This window comes from Anabrus simplex, chromosome 9 (genome assembly GCF_040414725.1).
Source record: "Anabrus simplex isolate iqAnaSimp1 chromosome 9, ASM4041472v1, whole genome shotgun sequence".
Taxonomy (NCBI): domain Eukaryota; kingdom Metazoa; phylum Arthropoda; class Insecta; order Orthoptera; family Tettigoniidae; genus Anabrus; species Anabrus simplex.
In genome coordinates, this window is record NC_090273.1 from 126,772,695 (window position 1) to 126,797,353 (window position 24,659).

The following is a 24,659-nucleotide window of genomic DNA, read 5'->3' on the forward strand; positions in this document are numbered from 1 at the left end:
TCAAAAAATCTAATACCCACAATGCCAAGCCAAACAATTGACCACAAGTAGTTTTTAATTCTCTAATCTAATAAAATAAAGCACATTAGATACAAAAGCGCCCAACATGATGGTGAAATCACTTTTTTTTAAATCTTCAATTGTAATTTGGTCACCGGTATACTGTTCATAGTCAGTTTATGGAAATCTTGTACTGAGTAAATTACAGCGACTTTTAAAGGTTATGTTGAACTCAGGAATATGGTGTCGAATGTAAGTATCGATCCTCAAGTTCTCGAATGCATTATGTTCAATTCTGCCCGTCACTAATCACAATCAAATTGGAAAGAGAAAAAATATCATTAACACTTCTGAAGTTATGGTTATTCGTGACCTTGAGCTCAGCTGGAAAGCGTGCTCGCTGTACAAGTCTGTACGACTGCGAAATGATATAAAGTTTCTAAATGTAAAGTGCTCAAATAAAACGACTGCAATTTTTATAACATCTCAACAGAAAAACGTGAAATTCCCAGTCTTATATTAGGACCAAAACAGTAATAGGCAATCCCATAATCTCCCATGGCTTTATGTATGTAAGGTGCATTATCTATTCTGGTCTCGATAACAAAATCGCACTGTTGATAATCTTAACCATAATGGTTAAATTAATGATTGCTTGATCCGTATTGACTAGTTTGAATGTAGTACAGAAATATTTAAAATAGTTATATTTGAATCAGCCTCCTCAATACACTTATTAATGAAAGAAATTATTTATTCAACCAAATATGAAGGGAATGGTTAAATTCCTGAAACACAATCGTATACGATAATATTAAAATACTAAATTTGTGTTACTTAAGGAGCAGTTTTGATTTCTGCCTGAAAGCCCAGTGACTTTACAGTGCCCTGAGGCAAGTGCTGAAAAACAAAACAAATAAAAAACATGTAACCCTAGAAATATTGTAGACGTTTTGCAAGTATGAAGATTCGACAAAAGTAGTTCCGTCTTCAAGTAGAGCTGTCGATATGCGCTCTGTCTCCTTCCAATTGTTGTGGACACACTCTGCTTTATGACTTCCAAGGATTCTTTAAACAATACCACCTGAATGCGATGCTACGACGGTCCCTTATGCAAGTTCACTGCCGATCGCTTTTCCAGCATGGTACAGTACTTCCTCAAATTACCGCAATGACAGGACGTTAACAGAAGGTCCGCAAGTATGCCATAGCAGTCCTTTTATGAGATACAGTTTCTTAAAAAAAAAAACCTGTGTGATCGAGGATTTAGCGTTGATGGGACTGAAATTTCTGGCCGGTTGATCCGGGAAATTGTTTCTTCAAGGAACGGATAATGCAGAATTTTTAAAACATGATTTAAATAGGATGCTCGCGGGACCACATAATTTGAACAAATAATACGGGAAAACGTAGTTTGCAGGAACATATAATCGAGGTTCTACTGTATACTGTAAGCTAAAGAGAAGAGGGGTTAATTTCAACATGGGCAAAAATGACTTTATATTAAATATTTTGTGTTCATTTATTTTAATTTATTTCATTTTCACTCCTGTTACTATGTCTGTCTACAGGCAGAAGAAGAAAGGAAAAATAATGCTGGAAGGTACACAACTGGAAACAGTAGACCAATATAAATATCTTGGGTGCATCATTTCAAGTGATAACAGAATACAGCATGAAATTAACAACCGCATTCAAAAATCAGCTCAGTTTTACCATCAAGTTCGGAACCTTCTCTGGAACGAACAAGTTCCCTTAAGATCAAAGCAGATTCTATTCCAATCATACTTCACCCCCATAATAACATATAGCCTAGAAACCTGCACAACAACCCAACAAGTGGACAGCAAACTACAAGCCGCAGAAATGAAGTTTCTACGAACTATGGTACAGAAGACAAAAAGGGACAGGGTAAGGAATGAAAGAATAAGGGAGCAAGCTGGTGTGTACCCATCCCTGAATGAAAAAGTGACAAGGGCCCCGTTTGAAATGGTTTGGCCATGTCAAACGAATGGACGATGGAAGGACAGCAAAACAATGGCTACACACAGTCGTGGCCGGAAAACGACCGGTAGGAAGACCTAGGAAGAGGTGGCTGGACCAAGTGAAAGAGGACATAGGAACAAGAGGAATCAGCTGGGATGTCGTCTTGAGAGAAGAGTGGTACATGGACAGACAGAAGTGGAGAGTGCTCGTAAACCACACCCGGGCAACTGGAGTGGAAAACTGATGATGATGATGATGATGATGATGAGTTACTTGTTCCAAAATATTATAACACTGCTGCTTCTTGCATTCTGGGGCTTATAGGATCTCCTTGGAGTACTCTTTTTGTTTGCTGGATTCCTTTGGATTGGATTAGGCCATCGTGGATTCTGATTGTATTTTCTCAGAGGATGCTTGCTATGAACTTGAAGACCTGACTTTCTTCATCTAACACAGGCTTTAGTTTTTCCAGTATTCTATCCCTGTTTACCCCATTAAAAGCTTGTTTGTAATCAACAAATGCTGCATATGCGTGGCCTTTGGGTTTAGCCAGGGCTTCGCTTATGAATTGGAGTACATGTCCCACCGCTTGTATAGCTGATCTTCCGGGAGTAAAGTTTTTTTCTTTGCTAGTTGTTTTAAGTTGCACTGACACAGATAGGTCTTACGGTGACGATGGGATAGGAAAGGGCTAGGAGTGGGAAGGAAGCGGCCGTGGCCTTAATTAAGGTACAGCCCCAGCATTTGCCTGGCGTGAAAATGGGAAACCAAAGAAAACCATCTTCAGGGCTGCCGATAGTGGGATTCGAACCTACTATCTCCCGGATGCAAGCTCACAGCTGCGCGCCTCTACGAGCACGGCCAACTCGCCGGGAGTAAAGTCGTACTGTTCCTGAGGTATAACTGCCATTATGTTGTCATGGATCTTTTTAAGTAAGATGTTGTTCATTATCTTGAATGGTGCACATTGCAGGGCTATCCCTCTGTAGGATTCTGGGGTGTTCTGTGGTCCTTTCCCTTTATAGATCACTTTGAGCGTCGATTCTCTCCATACTGCAGGGGTGTCCATGATTTCTAGGCACTTGTTGTATAGGGCTGTCCATAACTTAACAGTATATATCATTGATTCTTTCATCAGCTCGTTCGAGATATTATCTGGGCCAGCTGCCTTTTGAGGTTTGCTATTTTCAACTGCTTGCCAAACTTAGTCTTTTGTTATTCTTTCTTCTTCCGTTAGCGGGGTACTTCATTTGGCATGGTATTGCATTTTCTTCTTCTGAAGTATATTTGCGAAGTGGTTTCCCCTATTGTCATTAAGATACTTGGTGTCACCTTGGTTCTCCGTGGCTCTAGGACTTTGTGGGGTTTTGCTTCTGCTTCTCGTATGAATTCTTCTTCTTTGGCCAGGGTATACTGTTGTTTCTTAGCTTTCAGGAGCGCGGTATATCTTAGAGTGTCGTCGTTCGTGTCTATCTTTTTCAGGTCATTCAGTTTTTCCAGGACCAGGTTCCGTGCTGTGTAGCATTCACTGTCGAACCAAGGTTTGCTTTTCCTCTTTGTCGGTTTTGGGGATGCAGAGTGCATCAGAGATTCAGTTAGGTTCCTCAGTGCAAGATCAATGTTGCCCCTTTCTATTGTGTTCAGTATTTCTTCCACGTTTATGTTCTGTATTAGTATATCGGGAACTATTTTTCTTGGCGTTCATTGCTGCTCATTTTGTGTGGTTCTCTCCGTCAATATTATCTGGAATTCTGCTCTTACTGGGAGATGTTTCCTTATAGGTGTGCCTGCTGACTCTGTGGTGGTAGTTATGGTTTTGAGCTTTAGGTAGATTCCGCGGTAGAATACTAGTTCTATAGTGCTCGAGCCGTTGTGGGAGATGTATGTTATATCCTGTGCTTTGCTGCTGAGGATGAAACCTTCCTCTTCCAGTAGTTCAAACAGTGCCTCTGATTTGTTGTTCGGTTTGTCTACTCGGCAGTTTACATCTCCTGCCAGCAGGGTTGGAAACTCTGAGTCAGTTTCGTTCAGTGCAGTCATTACGATTTCTATCACTTCGTCTGCTGAGCACTGGGGGTCTTGTATAGATTCCTATGATTTGGAGATTTTTTAATTGTACTATTACGGTGTTTTCTCTTGTCTCTATGTGAATTGTTTGTCCTAGTGCTAGCTTGTAGTAGCACGAGACTCCACCTGATGGTCTTCCTTTTGGCCCGGCCTTGGCCAGGGCATGGGCGGCGTGGAAACCATGTATGTTCCAAGATTCTTGTAAAAGGGTTTCGCAAAAAATCAGAATGTCATTGCTGGATATTATGCCGTCTGCTAAAATATTTAGAAGAGATTTTAGTCCTACCACATTCCATAACGTGATTTTGACGTCACTCTTCTTCTTTGATTGTAGTCAATTGCGAAACTGATACGCTCGGAAGATTACTCCTTTATTCTATAATTCCTCTAGCTCAACTTCGTGTTTGATGTGTTCGTCGACTGCAAGTTTGAAGCATTTGTTTCTTCCTCTGGTATTTAACTCCATGCATTCTTTTACTTCCTTGATGCCTTTCTCTTTTAGGTGTTCCGTGATGTCTTCGGGTGTGGTCCTCTCATCCAGGCGACCCAGAAAAAGCCAGTATAGTTTCACTGTAGGCTTAAATCTGCTTGTCATTTCTCCTCTTCCTATTTTAGAGAGGGGTGTGGGTGTTCTGCTGGCGACTTGTAAGTTTCTGGGTTGTTGGTCTCTTTGATTTGTTTGCCTTTGGTGTTCGTCTGTCTTCATATTTTGTCGGTCTTCTGCTTCCGTGGGGTTTCTGGTTATGGGGTTGTTGCCGGTTCTTTTTGTCTCTGCGTTTCCTTTCTAGAGACTGTCGTTCTCTGCGCCTCTTCCCCTGTTATATGGTAAAGCCCTCGCTGTCCTCGTCTCTCCCAATGCTGCTCTCTTCGAGTTGCGTGGTAACATCTAAATCTATTGCCGTGGGCCGTTGGGGGAGGGGGGGTAAAACTTGAAAGAGTACAAAATATATAGAAAAGGTAAAAAGTCAAACCTTCTCTGGCAGGTTTTGAAATGGCAGGTGACAACGTGATCAAGATGGCTGTCAATGCTGATGCAAAACCTGCCAAACTTTACTTCGACCTGAAAAACCTGCTATCCGTGAACTTTAAAATTATTTCTTTCCCGCCCTTAGAGCCCGGCTGCATTACCTGCACATGTCAGCAGTGAAGTGTTCACAGGGCATTTATGATTGCAAGTTATGAATCTCATTCCGTATTGACGGTTGTCATTTTACAAAAGAAAATATTTATAAAATTCTCCTATCAATACAAGTCAAGTCATCTGTTAGATGAAGCAAAGTCTATACATGTTTCAGCCTAATCTCAAGGCCATCTTCAGTAGTAAAACAATGATTACATAATATACAAACAAATTAAAAATCGTAACGATGTGAAGTGACAGTGATCATGATTAGTGAGTTAAAAACACATTGAGGTACAAAGTCCTCTCGTCTAATAGATCTTGCTGACTGTTAAATAAAAACACTATGCTGAGGAGTGTAGTGAGACCATCAATACTACGAATAAAACGTGTATAACATCTGTAATGAGAAAAAAAGGAATATATGAGTGGATGAAGAACAAGTTAAAATGATGTACAAAAAGAAAACTCATATGACTTACTTGTAACTAAAAGTTGTCGTCTCGAATGGAGATGACCTTGTCGGTCTCAAGTCACATTGACAACTAAGCCTGTGTGTGGCTTACTGTGTATCTGTGTCGATGTGGTTGGGAGGGGTAATGGAGGGGGAAGGGCAGGGAGGGAAGGACGTTTTGATTCGCGGAAGGAGCGTGTTGATGGAAGGGCGGGTCTTGTTCTAGAATGTCGGTAGTGAAACTCTTTTTTATTAATGAACTGTTCGCAGATGAGCGGGACAAAGGTTTCCAATAAAATATTTTTCTTTTCGTTGATTTCATTTAAGTTATAGACGGGATTGTTATATTGGTCGATATCTATATATATATTCTCTAGTATATTAAGTAAGGGACCTTTCTGTTCGTAATGCAGGATCTTTAAGTCTTGTTCAATTGTTGTGTATTTATGATTTTTCTCTCTACAATGTTCGCTCATGGCTGAGTAGCGATTATACTTTAGGGCATTAAGATTTTCGGAATATCTTACATTGAACCTGCGGCCTGTTTGCCCAATATACGTTGAAAGACATGATTGGCATTTTAATTTGTATATTCCAGAGTTAGAAAATTTTTTGCTGTTGACAGTATGAGAATTAAAAAACATTTCTGTATTGGTGTGAACGGTCTTGAAAGCTACTTTTAACTTGTGCTTTATAAAGATGTTTGAAATAGGATATATATTATTATTATCATTATTATTATTATTATTATTATTATTATTATTATTATTATTAAAGGTAAATGTGGTGAACTTCTCTTTGTGGGAAGATTGTTTTCTAAGGTGGTCTTGGGTTTATTTCTAAATTTATTGAGAATTTTATTCACGAAAGCTTTACTGAAACCATTACCTTCGGCTATTGCATAAATGGTGTTGATTTCCTTTCTAAAATTCTTACGGGATAAAGGAACATTAAGAGCTCTGAAAATCATACTATTGTAAGCTGTCTTCTTCTGTGTCCCTGGGTAAATATCAGCGAGGATTCCCGAGGCCGGTGACCCCATAGGAAGCCCCTTCTGTTGGTATATGATGTTATTAAAAGTAAAGAAGCCATTATTTAATGTAAACTTGAGAATCTGAATAAACTCTTCTATCTCCCCTATGGTCATTTTACTGAATTTGGAAAGATTGTTTTTTACTATTTCGATGGTTTTGTTGACGGGTACATTCGCGTACATACTTACTACGTCGAAGGAGTGAAGGTTGTAATGTTTCGGTAACGTGAGATTTTTAATTCTATTGCAGAATTCCAGGGAATTTTATCTGACGTGTTAGCTTGAAAGGAATAATGAGTTTTAAGAAAATTGTGAATAAATTGGGATATTTTGTACGTCGGACTTCTTCTGAAGTTAATAACGGGCCTTATGGGGACATCCGCCTTGTGAATCTTCGGTAACGCTTTTGCCGTAGGTAACTTGGGATTCATGATGATCAGTTTTGATTTTTCTACATCATTAAACAAAAATAAAAGGTTCTTAATTAAAGCTTTCAGCTCTCTTTGTATTGTATTAGTAGGGTCTTTTTTTACTGCGTTAAAGTTATTGTTAGTAAAGAAGAATTGTGCTTTATTTACGTAGTCACTTTTTCTCCACAACTACAGTAGCATTACCTTTATCTGCTTTAGTTACTATTAAATCGTTATCTTTAATTTTCTTTTTGAGATTGCGTATGTTGGTGACTTGTTCTTTATTGGGTTTGCCAGAACCGGTATGTTTCTGATTGAAAGATGAAAGTAACATTCGCTTAACTTCATATCTAACCTCATTTTGAACGTCTGTAAGTAACCTATTAACCGCTAATTCAGATTCAGCCAACGTAATGATTAAATCGTCGTGGTTGAGGGACGTGTCCCAGTTGTGTTTTGATCCCTTATTTAATATCTTGAGGTCCTTAGAATCAAGGTCAACTTGACTGAGGTTCACTACCGACGGGTGAAAAACGTTCGATTCCGCGTGATTCTGCGTGTTTGGAGTATTGTGGGAAGCTTTTATTAAGTTATTCCACTTCTTGTCAAGAGTGCTTTGATTTTTCGATAAAACCTTATCGAGTCTATTAGTGACGTGAGCCTGAAAAGAAGTCCATTCGAGAGGACATAATAAGGTCGAAACTTCTAAATGAGTTGATGTAGATGTTGATTCCCATAGGGAATCAGAAATAATTGTTCCGAATGAGTAAATTTATAATACCAATATAAATTGTCCCTTATTGGACATTATAAATTTTCCAGCTAACTCATTCCTGGTTGCCAGCGTTTCGCCCCCGTGTGCTAGGCTGGGCTCATCAGTTGGTACCTAGCACACCTACCAAGACAGTGGATAGTGCATACCATGGAGGCCACTGCGTAGGCTAATTGTAGCCACCGGCAGTGCCAATGCACTATGAGAGACATTGTCTCATTATCAAAAATTGTTGCCTGCTTGGCCATCAGATGATGTAGATGTTGATTCCCATAGGGAATCAGAAATAATTGTTCCGAATGAGTAAATTTATAATACCATTATAAATTGTCCCTTATTGGACATTATACATTTTCCAGCTAACTCATTCCTGGTTGCCAGCGTTTCGCCCCCGTGTGCTAGGCTGGGCTCATCAGTTGGTACCTAGCACACCTACCAAGACACTGGATAGTGCATACCATGGAGGCCACTGCGTAGGCTAATTGTAGCCACCGGCAGTGCCAATGCACTATGAGAGACATTGTCTCATTATCAAAAATTGTTGCCTGCTTGGCCATCAGATGATGTAGATGTTGATTCCCATAGGGAATCAGAAATAATTGTTCCGAATTAGTAAATTTATAATACCAATATAAATTGTCCCTTATTGGACATTATAAATTTTCCAGCTAACTCATTCCTGGTTGCCAGCGTTTCGCCCCCGTGTGCTAGGCTGGGCTCATCAGTTGGTACCTAGCACACCTACCAAGACACTGGATAGTGCATACCATGGAGGCCACTGCGTAGGCTAATTGTAGCCACCGGCAGTGCCAATGCACTATGAGAGACATTGTCTCATTATCAAAAATTGTTGCCTGCTTGGCCATCAGATGATGTAGATGTTGATTCCCATAGGGAATCAGAAATAATTGTTCCGAATGAGTAAATTTATAATACCAATATAAATTGTCCCTTATTGGATATTATGCACTATCCAGTGTCTTGGTAGGTGTGCTAGGTACCAACTGATGAGCCCAGCCTAGCACACAGAGCGAAACGCTGGCAACCAGGAATGAGTTAGCTGGAAAATTTATAATGTCCAATAAGGGACAATTTATATTGGTATTATAAATTTACTCATTCGGAACAATTATTTCTGATTCCCTATGGGAATCAACATCTACATCATCTGATGGCCAAGCAGGCAACAATTTTTGATAATGAGACAATGTCTCTCATAGTGCATTGGCACAGCCGGTGGCTACAATTAGCCTACGCAGTGGCCTCCATGGTATGCACTATCCAGTGTCTTGGCAGGTGTGCTAGGTACCAACTGATGAGCCCAGCCTAGCACACGGGGGCGAAACGCTGGCAACCAGGAATGAGTTAGCTGGAAAATTTATAATGTCCAATAAGGGACAATTTATATTGGTATTATAAATTTACTAATTCGGAACAATTATTTCTGATTCCCTATGGGAATCAACATCTACATCATCTGATGGCCAAGCAGGCAACAATTTTTGATAATGAGACAATGTCTCTCATAGTGCATTGGCACTGCCGGTGGCTACAATTAGCCTACGCAGTGGCCTCCATGGTATGCACTATCCAGTGTCCTGGTAGGTGTGCTAGGTACCAACTGATGAGCCCAGCCTAGCACACGGGGGCGAAACGCTGGCAACCAGGAATGAGTTAGCTGGAAAATTTATAATGTCCAATAAGGGACAATTTATATTGGTATTCTAAATGAGTGTCGTAAAGATTATTGTTAAGAAGAGCTTTTTTCTTTTGAAGGAGTAATTTCCTCTCTTATCCAAATTTTATCCGTTTTTCGTTGAGTCACGCGGGTTTTAGCCGTGTCTCTATGAGTTTTCTTAGTAAATTTTAAGAAATTAGGTGTGACGTCATTAGTTAAACATTTTCTTAAAAAACATAAATCTTTACCTAATTTGGCAACCTTTATCTTCAAATTAAAATATAGGTTTGCTTTCTTACTAGCCTGGATGGCGTTACCATTGCAAGTTATGAATCTCTCATTCCGTATTGACGGTTGTCACTTTACAAAAGAAAATATTTATAAAATCCTCCTATCAATACAAGTCAAGTCATCTGTTAGATGAAGCAAAGTCTATACATGTTTCAGCCTAATCTCAAGGCCATCCTCAGTAGTAAAACAATGATTACATAATATACAAACAAATTAAAAATCGTAACAATGTGAAGTGACAGTGATCATGATTAGTGAGTTAAAAACACATTGAGGTACAAAGTCCTCTCGTCTAATAGATCTTGCTGACTGTTAAATAAAAACACTATGCTGAGGAGTGTAGTGAGACCGTCAATACTACGAATAAAACGTGTATAACATCTGTAATGAGAAAAAAAGGAATATATGAGTGGATGAAGAACAAGTTAAAATGATGTACAAAAAGAAAACTCATATGACTTACTTGTAACTAAAAATTACTAAGAAAACTCATAGAGACACTGCTAAAACCCGCACGACTCAACGAAAAACGGATAAAGTTTGGATAAGAGAGGAAATAAAATTCCTTCAAAAGAAAAGAGCTCTTCTTAACAATAATCTTTACGACACTCATTTAGAAGTTTCGACCTTATTATGTCCTCTCGAATGGACTTCTTTTCAGGCGCACGTCACCAATAGACTCGATAAGGTTTTATCGAAAAAAACAAAGCACTCTTGACAAGAAGTGGAATAACTTAATAAAAGCTTCCCACAATACTCCAAACACGCAGAATCACGCGGAATCGAATGTTTTTCACCCGTCGGTAGTGAACCTCAGTCAAGTTGACCTTGATCCAAAGGACCTCAAGATATTAAATAAGGGACCAAAACACAACTGGGACACGTCCTTCAGCCACGACGATTTAATCATTACGTTGGCTGAATCTGAATTAGCGGTTAATAGGTTACCTACAGACGTTCAAAATGAGGTTAGATATGAAGTTAAGCGAATGTTACTTTCATCTTTCGATCAGAAACATACCGGTTCTGGCAAACCCAATAACGAACAAGTCACCAACATACGCAATCTCAAAAAGAAAATTAAAGATAACGATTTAATAGTAACTAAAGCAGATAAAGGTAATGCTACTGTAGTTGTGGAGAAAAAGTGACTACGTAAATAAAGCACAATTCTTCTTTACTAACAATAACTTTAACGCAGTACAAAAAGACCCTACTAATACAATACAAAGAGAGCTGAAAGCTTTAATTAAGAACCTTTTATTTTTGTTTAATACGTAGAAAAATCAAAACTGATCATCATGAATCCCAAGTTACCTACGGCAAAAGCGTTACCGAAGATTCACAAGGCGGATGTCCCCATAAGGCCCGTTATTAACTTCAGAAGAAGTCCGACGTACAAAATATCCCAATTTATTCACAATTTTCTTAAAACTCATTATTCCTTTCAAGGTAACACGTCAGATAAAATTCCCTAGAATTCTGCAATAGAATAAAAAATCTCACGTTACCGAAACATTACAACCTTCACTCCTTCGACGTAGTAAATATGTACGCGAATGTACCCGTCAACAAAACCATCGAAATAGTAAAAAACAATCCAAATTCAGTAAAATGACCATAGGGGAGATAGAAGAGTTTATTCAGATTCTCAAGTTTACATTAAATAATGGCTTCTTTACTTTTATTAACATCATATACCAACAGAAGGGGCTTCCTATGGGGTCACCGGCCTCGGGAATCCTCGCTGATATTTACGTAGATTTCCTGGAATACACTCACATTATAGGTAAAATTAATGGGATCAAACATTGGACTCGGTATGTGGATGATACTTTTATTATCCTGGATTCTCATATTACTGACAGCAACACCGTTCTTGAATTACTTAATAACCTGGATCCACACATAAAGCTACACCCAGGGACACAGAAGAAGACAGCTTACAATAGTATGATTTTCAGAGCTCTTAATGTTCCTTTATCCCGTAAGAATTTTAGAAAGGAAATCAACACCATTTATGCAATAGCCGAAGGTAATGGTTTCAGTAAAGCTTTCGTGAATAAAATTCTCAATAAATTTAGAAATAAACCCAAGACCACCTTAGAAAACAATCTTCCCACAAAGAGAAGTTCACCACATTTACCTTTAATAATAATAATAATAATAATAATAATAATAATAATAATAATAATAATAATAATAATGATAATAATAATATATATCCTATTTCAAACATCTTTATAAAGCACAAGTTAAAAGTAGCTTTCAAGACCGTTCACACCAATACAAAAATGTTTTTTAATTCTCATACTGTCAACAGCAAAAAATTTTCTAACTCTGGAATATACAAATTAAAATGCCAATCATGTCTTTCAACGTATATTGGGCAAACAGGCCGCAGGTTCAATGTAAGATATTCCGAAAATCTTAATGCCCTAAAGTATAATCGCTACTCAGCCATGAGCGAACATTGTAGAGAGAAAAATCATAAATACATAACAATTGATCAAGACTTAAAGATCCTGCATTACGAACAGAAAGGTCCCTTACTTAATATACTAGAGAATATATATATAGATATCGACCAATATAACAATCCCGTCTATAACTTAAATGAAATCAACGAAAAGAAAAATATTTTATTGGAAACCTTTGTCCCGCTCATCTGCGAACAGTTCATTAATAAAAAAGAGTTTCACTACCGACATTCTAGAACAAGACCCGCCCTTCCATCAACACCCTCCTTCCGCAAATCACAACGTCCTTCCCTCCCTGCCCCTCCCCCTCCATTACCCCTCCCAACCACATCGACACAGATACACAGTAAGCCACACACAGGCTTAGTTGTCAATGTGACTTGAGACCGACAAGGTCATCTCCATTCGAGACGACAACTTTTAGTTACAAGTAAGTTATATGAGTTTTCTTTTTGTACATCATTTTAACTTGTTCTTCATCCACTCATATATTCCTTTTTTTCTCATTACAGATGTTATACACGTTTTATTCGTAGTATTGACGGTCTCACTACACTCCTCAGCATAGTGTTTTTATTTAACAGTCAGCAAGATCTATTAGACGAGAGGACTTTGTACCTCAATGTGTTTTTAACTCACTAATCATGATCACTGTCACTTCACATCATTACGATTTTTAATTTGTTTGTATATTATGTAATCATTGTTTTACTACTGAAGATGGCCTTGAGATTAGGCTGAAACATGTATAGACTTTGCTTCATCTAACAGATGACTTGACTTGTATTGATAGGAGAATTTTATAAATATTTTCTTTTGTAAAGGGCATTTATGAACACGCAGTACAATCTACAAGGCTTAGGAAGTAAAAGAAGAGTGATAATTTATCATGAAGTTGCCTAGGCAACGGTCTTGAACTTCCGTGAGTGCGAAGCAGCCGTTTCATTCGTAAACATGGCGGGATTAAATATTGGAGATATTGAGACTGAGCTGAACACAGGTGAAGAAAGTGACATACAATCATTGAGTAGGGGTGGAGGTGAGTTTTTAGTGAGTGAACAACACTTTACAAAGCAAAAAATTAAATGTACCCTACTAATTGAATACAAATCGTAATTCCATCATTAGATGGAGCAATAAAATTCAAGACAAACACAACTAGCCAACATTAGAAATTCCAGAACGGGACCGCTAGATTGAGAAGAAATTGAGGCTGCTTCTATTCTAAAATTTTGAATTCATCAGAGTTTTTTTTTCCCCCCTCACTTATCACATATAATTCACCTGGCACGTTGTCTCCTCTCACACTTGGTTTCTCAAGATTTTTTGCTCCCCTCCTAGACATTCGTGGGATGGTGTTTCTACAAAGACAGACTTGTCAGCCTGAATTTTCAAGACAGTGATTTCATTCTGTTTTTTTTTTAGGTGTTATCTAATTTAAAAAATTTCAGCCTAAGAGGTTCGCAACCTCACTATTAAGACTTATTGTTTCGTTTCCGTCTGTCATTTTTATTTTATTTTTCTTCTCTTAGGTTTAGCACATATTTTTTGGTTTCAATTATGTTTTAATGGTTCATGGTGTGGGTTACTGTAGTCACGTCCTAGTTTGTGAACCATGGGCAACGGCTGAGTGCCATAGTAAGTGGTCCTGAGAGTTGGGATACTAGTTGCTATGAAATGGGAGTGGGCATCTCGGACATATTCTGAGCCATTCTGAGTCATGGCCTTCTTTGTGCTCAGGCGGCAATGACTATACAATTCACAGGTGGTCCATAACCCGTTAGAGGAGAGATCCTCAGTTGGACTACGTGCAAGTAGGGTAGCATCCTGCTTCGTGAATTTACCAAGCTCAGAACATTTTAAGCAAGCCTCGGACCTATGGGAGTAATGGAGTCCCACTCCCATTTGACAGGCGAGGGACTCATTGGAAACAACTTGGCGAACGGAATGGAATTCGATGGGGAGCTATCAATATTAATGGGGCTTATGGAAGAAAGAAGGTAGAACTGGCTGAGTCAGCAAAGAGGATGCATCTGGATGTGCTAGGAGTAAGTGATATTCGGGTAAGGGGAGATAACGAGGAAGAGATAGGAGATTATGAAGTATACTTGACGAGTGTTAGAAAGGGAAGGGCAGAGTCTGGGGTAGGGCTCTTCATCAGGAATACCATTGTACGCAACATAGTTTCTGGTAGGCACGTAAATGAGCGAATGATGTGGGTAGATTTGTCAGTTGGAGGAATTAGGACAAGAATTGTGTCCGTGTATTCACCATGTGAGGGTGCAGATGAGGATGAAGTTGACAAGTTTTATGAAGCATTGAGTGACATCGTGGTCAGGGTCAACAGCAATGATAGAATAGTGCTAATGGGCGATTTCAATGTGAGAGTTGGGAATAGAACTGAAGGAAACGAAAGGGTGATTGGTAAATGTGGGGAAGATATGGAAGCTAATGGGAATGGGAAGCGTTTGCTGGACTTCTGTGCTGGTATGGACTTAGCAGTTATGAATACATTCTTCAAGCATAAGGCTATTCACCACTACACATGGGAAGCTAGGGGTACCAGATCCATAAAAGACTATATGTTAACCGACTTCGAATTCAGGAAATGTGTTAGGAGTGTACGAGTTTTCCGTGGATTTTTCGATGATACAGATCACTATCTGATCTGTAGTGAACTAAGTATCTCTAGGCCTAAGGTAGAGAAAGTGAAATCTGTTTGCAAACAAATAAGGGTAGAAAATCTCCAGGACGAGGAAATTAGACAGAAGTACATGGATATGATTAGTGATTAGTAAGCAGGTTTAGGATATAGAAAGTGAATGGGTGGCATACATGGATGCTGTAGTAGAAACAGCAAGGGAACGCCTAGGAACAACTCTGTGTAAAGATGGGAAAAGGCAAACATCTTGGTGGAATGATGAAGTGAGAGCAGCTTGTAAACGTAAAAAGAAGGCTTATGGCTCCAAACAAGGGCCGAGGCTGACAGGGACTTGTACGTAGATGAAAGAAACAGAGCGAAACAAATAGTTGTTGAATCCAAAAACAAGTCGTGGGAAGATTTTGGTAATAACCTGGAAAGGCTAGGTCAGGCAGCAGGGAAACCTTTCTGGACAGTAATAAAGAATCTTAGGAAGGGAGGGAAAAAGGAAATGAACAGTGTTTTGAGTAATTCAGGTGAACTCATAATAGATCCCAGGGAATCACTGGAGAGGTGGAGGGAATATTTTGAACATCTTCTCAATGTAAAAGGAAATCATCCTGGTGGTGTTGTGAACAGCCAAGCTCATGGGGAGGAGGAAAATGATGTTGGTGAAATTACGCTTGAGGAAGTGGAAAGGATGATATATAAACTCCATTGTCATAAAGCAGCAGGAATAGATGAAATTAGACCTGAAATGGTGAAGTATAGTGGGAAGGCAGGGATGAAATTGCTTCATAGAGTAGTAAGATTAGCATGGAGTGCTGGTAAGGTACCTTCAGATTGGACTAAAGCAGTAATTGCACCTATCTATAAGCAAGGGAACAGGAAGGATTGCAACAACTATCGAGGTATCTCATTGATTAGTATACCAGGCAAAGTATTCACTGGCATCTTGGAAGGCAGGGTGCGATTAGTCATTGAGAAAAAGTTGGATGAAAACCAGTATGGTTTCAGACCACAGAGAGGCTATCAGGATCAGATTTTCAGTATGCACCAGGTAATTGAAAAATGCTACGAGAGGAATAGGCAGTTGTGTTTATGTTTCGTAGATCTAGAGAAAGCATATGACAGGGTACCGAGGGAAAAGATGTTTGCTATACTGGGGGACTATGGAATTAAAGGTAGATTATTAAAATCAATCAAAGGCATTTATGTTGATCATTGGGCTTCAGTGAGAATTGATGGTAGAATGAATTCTTGGTTCAGGGTACTTACAGGGGTTAGACAAGGCTGTAATCTTGCACCTTTGCTGTTCGTAGTTTACAGGGATCATCTGCTGAAAGGTATAAAATGGCAGGGAGGGATTCACTTAGGTGGAAATGTAGTAAGCAGTCTGACCTATGCTGACGACTTGGTCTTAATAGCAAATTGTGCCAAAAGCCTGCAGTCTATAATATCTTGGAACTTGAAAATAGGTAAGGTATAAAAATTAGCCTCTCAAAGACTAAATTGATATCAGTAGGTAAGAATTTCAATAGAACTGAATGTCAGACTGGTGATACAAAGCTAGAACAGGTCGATAATTTTAAGTATTTAGGTTGTGTGTTCTCCCAGGATAGTAATATAGTGAGATTGAATCAAGGTGTCGTAAAGCTAATGCAGTGAGGTCGCAGTTGCGATCAACAGTATTCTGTAAGAAGGAAGCCAGGTCCCAGACGACATTGGTCTGTTTTAAGACTAACTTTGCTTTACGGGAGCAAAAGCTGGGTGGACTCAGGATATCTTATTCATAAGTTAGAAGTAACAGACATGAAAGTAGCAAGAATGATTGCTGGTACAAACAGGGGGAACAACGGCAGGAGGGTACTCGGAATGAGGATATGAAGGTTAATTTAGGTATCAACTCGATGGATGAAGCTGTACACATAAAGTGGCTTCAGTGGTGGGGTCATGTGAGGCAAATGGAGGGGGATAGGTTACCTAGGAGAATAATGGACTCTGTTATGGAGGGTAAGAGAAGTAGAGGTAGACCAAGACAACGATGGTTAGACTCAGTTCCTATTGATTTACAGATAAGGGGTATAGAACTAAATGAGGCCACAACACTAGTTGAAAATCGAGGATTGTGGCGACGTTTAATAAATTCACAGAGGCTTGCAGACTGCACGCTGAAAGGCATAACAGTCTATAATGATGATGATGATGTGTGTGTGTGTGTGTGTGTGTGTGTGTGTGTGTGCGCGCGCGCGCGTGTGTGTATGAATGTACATTTTATACTAACCCTTTAATCACTGAATTTGTCTGAGCGAGTTATTTATTGCTCCACCTGGTGATGTAAATATTCTATATATTATTGTATTTATTTACATCTGTGTCTTTTGTTTTTTCATTTGTCATTCATTATGTTTTTAGCACATTTTTAGCTTATATTATGTAGATTACTTCAACACCCTTATTTCACTGACTATGGCAAAATCGAAATATGTTTGAATTTTATTGGTCCATCTAATGATGGAATTATGTTTTGTATTGAATTAGGAGGATACATTTAATTTTTTGCTTTGTAAAGTGAAAACCGTCAATAGAGAATGATTCTAATATCCTGTAATGAGTGAACAACATGTCAACGAAGATAATTTTAGTGATAACCATCGTATAAGTGAAAATGCATATTGAGAAATCGGACCTGATGGCGATGCCGTGGCAATTCAGGTAACACAAACGTTTCATTATATACATGGGCATCATTCCACTTCCACAATCATGTGATTATTGGTTTAGAGGGATTCAGACAACATGACATTGTGACAAATGCAGCCTACCTCTGTGTCGAGTATCACCAATATGGTGGTCAAGGTTTGAACGAACAACCTTATGAATATGAATAGAGAAATGGATGTGATGTTGTTTTCTAATATTATTGAATTTTGAATACATTGTGATCAATAGTTTTTATTATATTTAACATTTTCTGAAGCAATTCATGCTGCTTCAATTTTTCCTAAATAATAGGTTGAAACCTGGGGATAAGCGGTGTGAAAATGTGGGCGGGAAAGGGTCATTATATTTCAAAAAGTTTTTTGGTGAAATTATACAGACTTAAGCAATAAAATCAGCAATATTTCCCTGATTTATAGAAGATAAAGAAATAATCTATCTCCTGGGGATTAGCCGTTAAAACAATTTTGTCAACTTCCTCTTATATTTGTGATGTGGCACATGCGTTAAATTCATGATAATGGTATTCATCAAGATTCTTAAGATATGGAAATTCTTTTAAATAATTGAGACTTGGGGACATTCTGTAGTGTACGTGCCAATTTTGCTTACTTCATGCTGCAAAACATACAGAATGTACCAGGGACATAATACTAGCGGAAACGGAAAATATTAACATGACTGTTAGCCAAAAGTCATAAGGTAAACTTCTGAGTGTTGATTCGTTTGTTTTTTTGTTTTTACTATTGTGTTGCTTCCTGTTTCCTCACCTCGCCTGAGCCATTCAGCCCGGCTCTTGATGTCAAGATATCTTGATACAGTATTCTTTCCTGGAGCGACTGTACAATGACTCTCCAATTCATGAGTCCACAATCATAACATAACTACTGTACATACATGCGCATAGACTGGCAATCGGCATTGAAGACATGACTTCATACAATTTTTACCAGGTAATTTTATGTTGTGTGAAATTATTTAATTTAATTGTTACAAAAAAGGGGGATGCTATTCGAATTCAACAGTCACCGACTTTATTATCCATTCCATTATTGACGAATAATGCAATGTGCCCTCTCCCAGCCCACAGAGCGTAGAGTATGGTATGCTGGTCATTTTTACTTCTGAATGATACCTACAACTTATTTTGATAGCGTGTAACATCTCTATGTACATATCTTTGGTAACTTTCTCTGTCAAGGATAAATATTTGCACCACTTAGGCTACTGTATTATAAATATTTCACAATGCACAGGAATCGGAAACCAACCTAGCGGTCCGTCACAGTCAACCTCCATTATTAATAGATAGGTAGGCTACATGCTGTAGTGCAAAGCAAGTAAAGGTGAGTATTGATAAAGTTGAACATTTATTTTCCGTTTTAACAGCCGAAAAATGCTGAGTTCGAACCCTACAGCAAAGAGAAAATGTGTAGTTTTAACAATTGAAAATAAAGTGAATATAATTGAAAGGTGAATCAGTCTCAAATTTAGCATCAGAGTTCGGTGGTGGTGTGACAACAGTGTGCGACCTAATGAAGAATAAATACAAAGTTTGCGGCAGGTTCCGACAGGTTATAAATTTCATTTTTTGTCTGTATTGAAGATCTACTTGTGATACAAATTCTTATAATTCTGTTAATTACCACCTATTCAATAAAAACGTAATAAAAACTTACATATTTATTAACTATTTATTTATATATATATATATATATATGCGCGTTAGGCCTTCTAAGGAGCACGTAGAACCATTAGTTAGCATTCTTCTTCTTGATTCTCTTATCCTTCCAAATCTTCTTCATCCTCTCACTGTGAGTCTGTCGTCTTTCTCGAGTCCATGCCTCCTGGAGTTTCAAGTTTCTTGTACATTGTCTGGCTGCAAAGCTGTGCAAAAGTTAATTTTGTGTCTAAATGTAGCCCGTGTAGTTGTCAGTGGGTCAACGCCGACTTCTGCGAGATCTTTTTGGGTGTCAGCAAGCCACCGTACTTTATTTTGTTGGGTTCCGCTGATAATGAGGAAGATTTTCTTGGTCAGTCGCGAGTCGTCCATTCGTGCTAGATGTCCGTAGAATTGCATACATCTTTTCCGGGCGATTGAAGTGAATCTTTCGGTCAGCGAGTAGAGTTCTTCCGAGCTTTTGCGCATCCATATTCCATCTTGGAACTTTGGTCCAAATATTTTCCTAAGTATTTGCCGTTCCATTTTCTCGATGTCATTGATATTGATGGTCAGTGTTGATGTTTCAATCGCGTAGAGTGCTTCAGGAAGAACTACTGTATGGTAGTGACGCAGCTTGGCTTGGATGGAAAGGGATTTCTTATTGTAGATATTCCAGGTGACTGTGTAGGCTTTACGTAATTTTTCGACACAGGTTTTGTTGGCTATCCTGTCCTTACCAGTGCTTCCGATAATTTCACCTAAGTACTTGAAATGTTTAACTCGTGTGATATTGCCATATTTGGTCCCAAGTGATTCCACACTGGTGTTCTTGGAGTCCATATATTGTGTTTTCAAATATGATATTTGGAGGCCAGTCTTAATAGTAATCTCATGCAGATCCTCAAGAGCGGTTCTGGGTTCCTCGGGAGTGCGGGTGATTATTGCTAGGTCGTCAGCAAAGGCAAGACACTTAATATTGATTCACTTATCTCTCGTTCCCATATTTATCCCGTGTACTTCTTTCTCCCATGTTCTGACGATCTTATCTAGTACAAGATTGAACAGCAGTGGAGATAATCCATCACCCTGCCTCACGCCTGTTCTTATCTCAAATGATTCGGAGATTTCGCCCATGAATTTCACTTTAGAAGTTGTGTTAGTTAAAGTCTGTTGGATTAACTTCGTTGTTTTGTTGTCAACACCATATTCATAAAGTACATCTAATAGGGTGGCACGGTCAATCAAGTCGTAAGCTTTTTTAAAGTCAACAAAAGTGACCACTGTTCGAATTGATTGGCGATGTTGGAGAATCATCTTGAGATTCCAGATCTGTTCTGCAGACGATCGGTGAGGTCTGAAGCCCGCCTGATATTCTCCAATCTTCCATTCTGCCTGTTGTTCTAATCTGGTACGAAGAGCACGAGAGAATACTTTGTAAGCAATTGAGAGGAGAGAGATACCTCGGTAATTGTTCGGATCTGTCTTGTCACCCTTTTTGTGTAGGGGATGAATCAAAGCAGCTGTCCACTCTGCAGGTATGATTTCGCTCTCCCATATATCCGCAATGATGGCTTGTAATCGGTCAATAATGACCTCACCTTCGATCCTGAGCATCTCGGCAGTTACACCATCTTCCTCTGGTGCTTTGTTGTTTTTCAGATTTAATACAATATTCTGTATCTCGTCATGTGTTGGTGGAAGTGAGTCATGGTTTGGGGGTGGATATGCTGAATTGCAGTTTTTCGGCAGGAGGTTCACAGTTATGTAACGCCTCAAAGTACTGCTTTAAGATGTCACAGTTGGCTTTTGTATTCGGCTCAAGTGTTCCATCGATGCGACGAAAACAAATACTAGGGGGTTTGTAGTTAGTCAATTCTTCTCTAAAAGTTCTACAGAAATTTCGAGTGTTGTTCCTTTTGAAATCGTAATCGATTTCCGACAATCTATTGAGGTGGTAGGCACGTTTAACTCGTCTAATTATTATTATTATTATTATTGATATTATTATTATTATAATAAATTATTTATTAATAAACATGGAAGTTTTTATTACATTTTTATTGTATTGAATAGGTGGTAATTAACAAAATTATAAGAATTTGTATCACAAGTTTGCATGGACTCGCAAAAAGAAAAATGATGAAAGATTAATTTTTAAAAGAACTGGATGCTATGTTATTCATGTGGTTTCAGCAAAAGCGAGGTGAAGGTGTACCGATTAGTGGTCCTATCCTAACAAGGCAGGCACAAATTTTTCACGAAAAGAAGGGGCTCTCTCCTCGCCAGTGTCTAACGGTTGGCTACAGAGATTTAAGGGCAGACATAGCATTCGAGAATTAAACATCGGAGAAAAAATAAGTGGCGACAGCAGTGCAGCAGAAAACTTTAGATACGAGTTTAAGTGTATAATTGAGAGATATAATTTTGTTTCAAGTCAAATGTACAATGCCGATGAAACTGGACTTTACTGTTAGTACTTACCCGGTAAAACACTAGCAGCTGCTGAAGAGAAATCATCTCCTGGTCACAAATATAGTAAAGAGCGCGTTACCATCTTGTGCTGTGCGAACGCTAGTGGCGACCATAAATTAAAATTAGCTGTTGTTGGTAAAAAAAATAAAAAAGTAAATCTGTGTTCTTGTAAAGGAACAGTGATGAAATATTTTCCAGTAGATTATTGTCATAACAAATCAGCATGGTTGGCACGCAATATTTTCAGGACTTGCTTCCACAATAAGTTTGTTCCACGGGTTTGAGATTTTTTGGCGTCCAAAAGTTTGCCATCAAAGGCCGTCCTTCATCTTGATAATGCACTCTCTCACCCCGTTGATACAGAGTTGAAATCAGAGGACAGAACCGCCTCTGTAGCATAACGGTTAGTGTTATTAGCTGCCGTCCTTGGGGGTCCGGGTTCGATTCCCGGTACTGCCAGAAATTTAAGAATGTCAGGAGGGCTGGTAGGTGGTTGAAATGGTATATGCAGCTCACTTCCAATCGGGGTGTGCCTGAAAAGAGCTGCATCACCTCGGGATGAGGACACGAGTTTACTTTTTAGACGGCAGAAACATTTTTGTTTCCTATTGGCTGCCAAATGAAACATTATTAATTCAGCCGATGGACCAAGCCGTCTTTGCAATCTATAAGGCACATTATAAACAGGAAATTCTAGGCCACTTTCTTTACAAAGAAACGTCAATGGTTGAGTTCTGGAAAAAACTACAGTAGAACACCTATTTAATGTTTTTACAGGGACCTGAAATTTTTAACCTTAAATCGAGGTTTCACTATAAAGCACACATTTTCCAGAAATCTTTGCCTGTATTAACATAAACTGTACCATCGTATATTATTTACACAGTGACAGCAACAAAACCAGATATCTACCCTACACACTGTAGTACAGTTACGGTTTGAGCTTCATTTTGACAGATTTTTGTCTGTGATGCAAATCCGATTCGGTTAAACATTCTTATAATGTTACATATCCGGCTCCAGGGCTAAATGGTTAGTATGCGGGCCTTTGGTCACAGGGGTCCCGGGTTTGATTCCCAGCAGGGTTGGGAATTTTAACCATCATTGGTTAATTTCACTGGCACGGGGGCTGGGTGTACGTGTCGTCTTCATCATCATTTCATCCTCAGCATGACGCGCAGGTCGCCTAAGGGTGTCAAAAGACCTCTATCTGGTGAGCCGAACGCCATTTCATTTTCATAATGTTATACATGATTTTCCATAAAAGATACCAAACTCACACAAAAAATCATTAAAATGGGTATGAAACAGCAATTGGTTATTATCATTTAGACTTTCACGGCCCCTGATGAAGATAGGCAAGGTTCCTTTTGAAACGTGTAGAGTGTGTTTACAATTAATTACAAGACATAAGCCCAAAATATACCTCATGAATAGCAATTAGTTAGTTTAAACATTTTCACAGATGTTTTCTAAGCAGCGGCTTACTCGCTAGTGGCTTTACGTTGCACCATGGCTACGATAGGACAGGAAAGGGCTAGGAGTTGGGAGGAAGCGGCCTTAATTAAGGTACAGCCCCAGCATTTGCCTGATGTGAAAATGGGAAACCACGGAAAAACCATCTTCAGGGAACGGCTTACTCATTAGCAAGGAATTTCTAATTCCAATAGTCTGAACATGCATATTCAGTTTCATTCTTAAAAACTGTAATAGCATCAATCCAGAGGATTGTTCAAACATTTCCATTTTCTTACTTCAAAAGGCGTCACCTAACCTACGTTTACCACGCATGTATTATGAAAACATATTTCAAGCTCCCTGTAGAATAATGAAAACATTTTCACTATAAATTTACATGGGAACAGCCTTTCTGAAATTTAACAAGACACGAAAGTACATAACCTAACCTCTGAAATTAGTTATGTTCACCGCTGTATCTTGAGAATGAGAAGTATCATGTCTATAAATGCGGGCCGTGAAAGCATCAATGTAAAGTACCACATTATTTTATTTGAGTAGCTAGTATTAAAATTAAGCAATCAATTACTTCCGCCTTTATTTCTAAGGAGTTAACACCTGCTGGCATTGTACTTATTGGGAAAACATATTATCCTGATCGAAACAGACTTTCAACGTATTAGGTCGTGTTACGTACATGTAGTACGTGTTGAAGAGATGTTAAGTACAGAACAAAAATGGCCAGCCGAACACCAGTGGGATCCGAACCCACAACCTCCCGATTTCCTGATGTTTGTTTGTTTACACGAGTTGGAGCGAAGGGAATGAGTCTGTCTTGGTTGGAGTTGTGAGGAGACCTAACGCTCGCTTAAGAGTGACTCACTCGCGCGTAGTGAGGAATCGATACGGAAGATGAATTGCATTCAATATAAACACTGGAGTGGAGTGTATGAATATTGATAACGGATAAACAGTAATGCCCAAATTTGCCCGTAATAATGAATGAATCAGTAAAAGGGTTCTCATTATAACCGAAGGATATTGCTGAGATTAATATAGGGAATTTCAAAGGTTATAATAACATTATCATTAAAATGGGGGTTCTCTTCTACTGTACTACAGCGGCCGCAGTCGGATGTGTATCAAGCCTATGACGTCTTTTTCATATGTTCTTTATGCTCCATAACCAAAACGAATAGAAATAAATATTTGAGAATTTTAACATTTCTTTAATGCTAAATGCAGGTTTTGCCCTATTGTGAATTATGTTAAATCGAATATAAAAGTGCACTGCTCTTATGTAATAATTTTCGGGACTGGAAATTTCTTCTGTATTTCTAGACTAATTCGGTGTGCATAATTAAATGTTGTGTGCGGTTTGCGGTTATAGCAGTTCACTATTTGAAGAAAACA

At 38.7% G+C, this 24,659-nt stretch overlaps 1 protein-coding gene across 3 annotated transcripts in view; it reads right to left on the bottom strand.

Annotated features, from left to right (window-relative positions):
• The window catches only part of LOC136881030 (polycomb protein Sfmbt), a 381,497-nt gene that overhangs the window by 160,413 nt on the left and 196,425 nt on the right, over window positions 1-24,659 (bottom strand). The gene's annotated exons all lie outside the window — the stretch shown is intronic.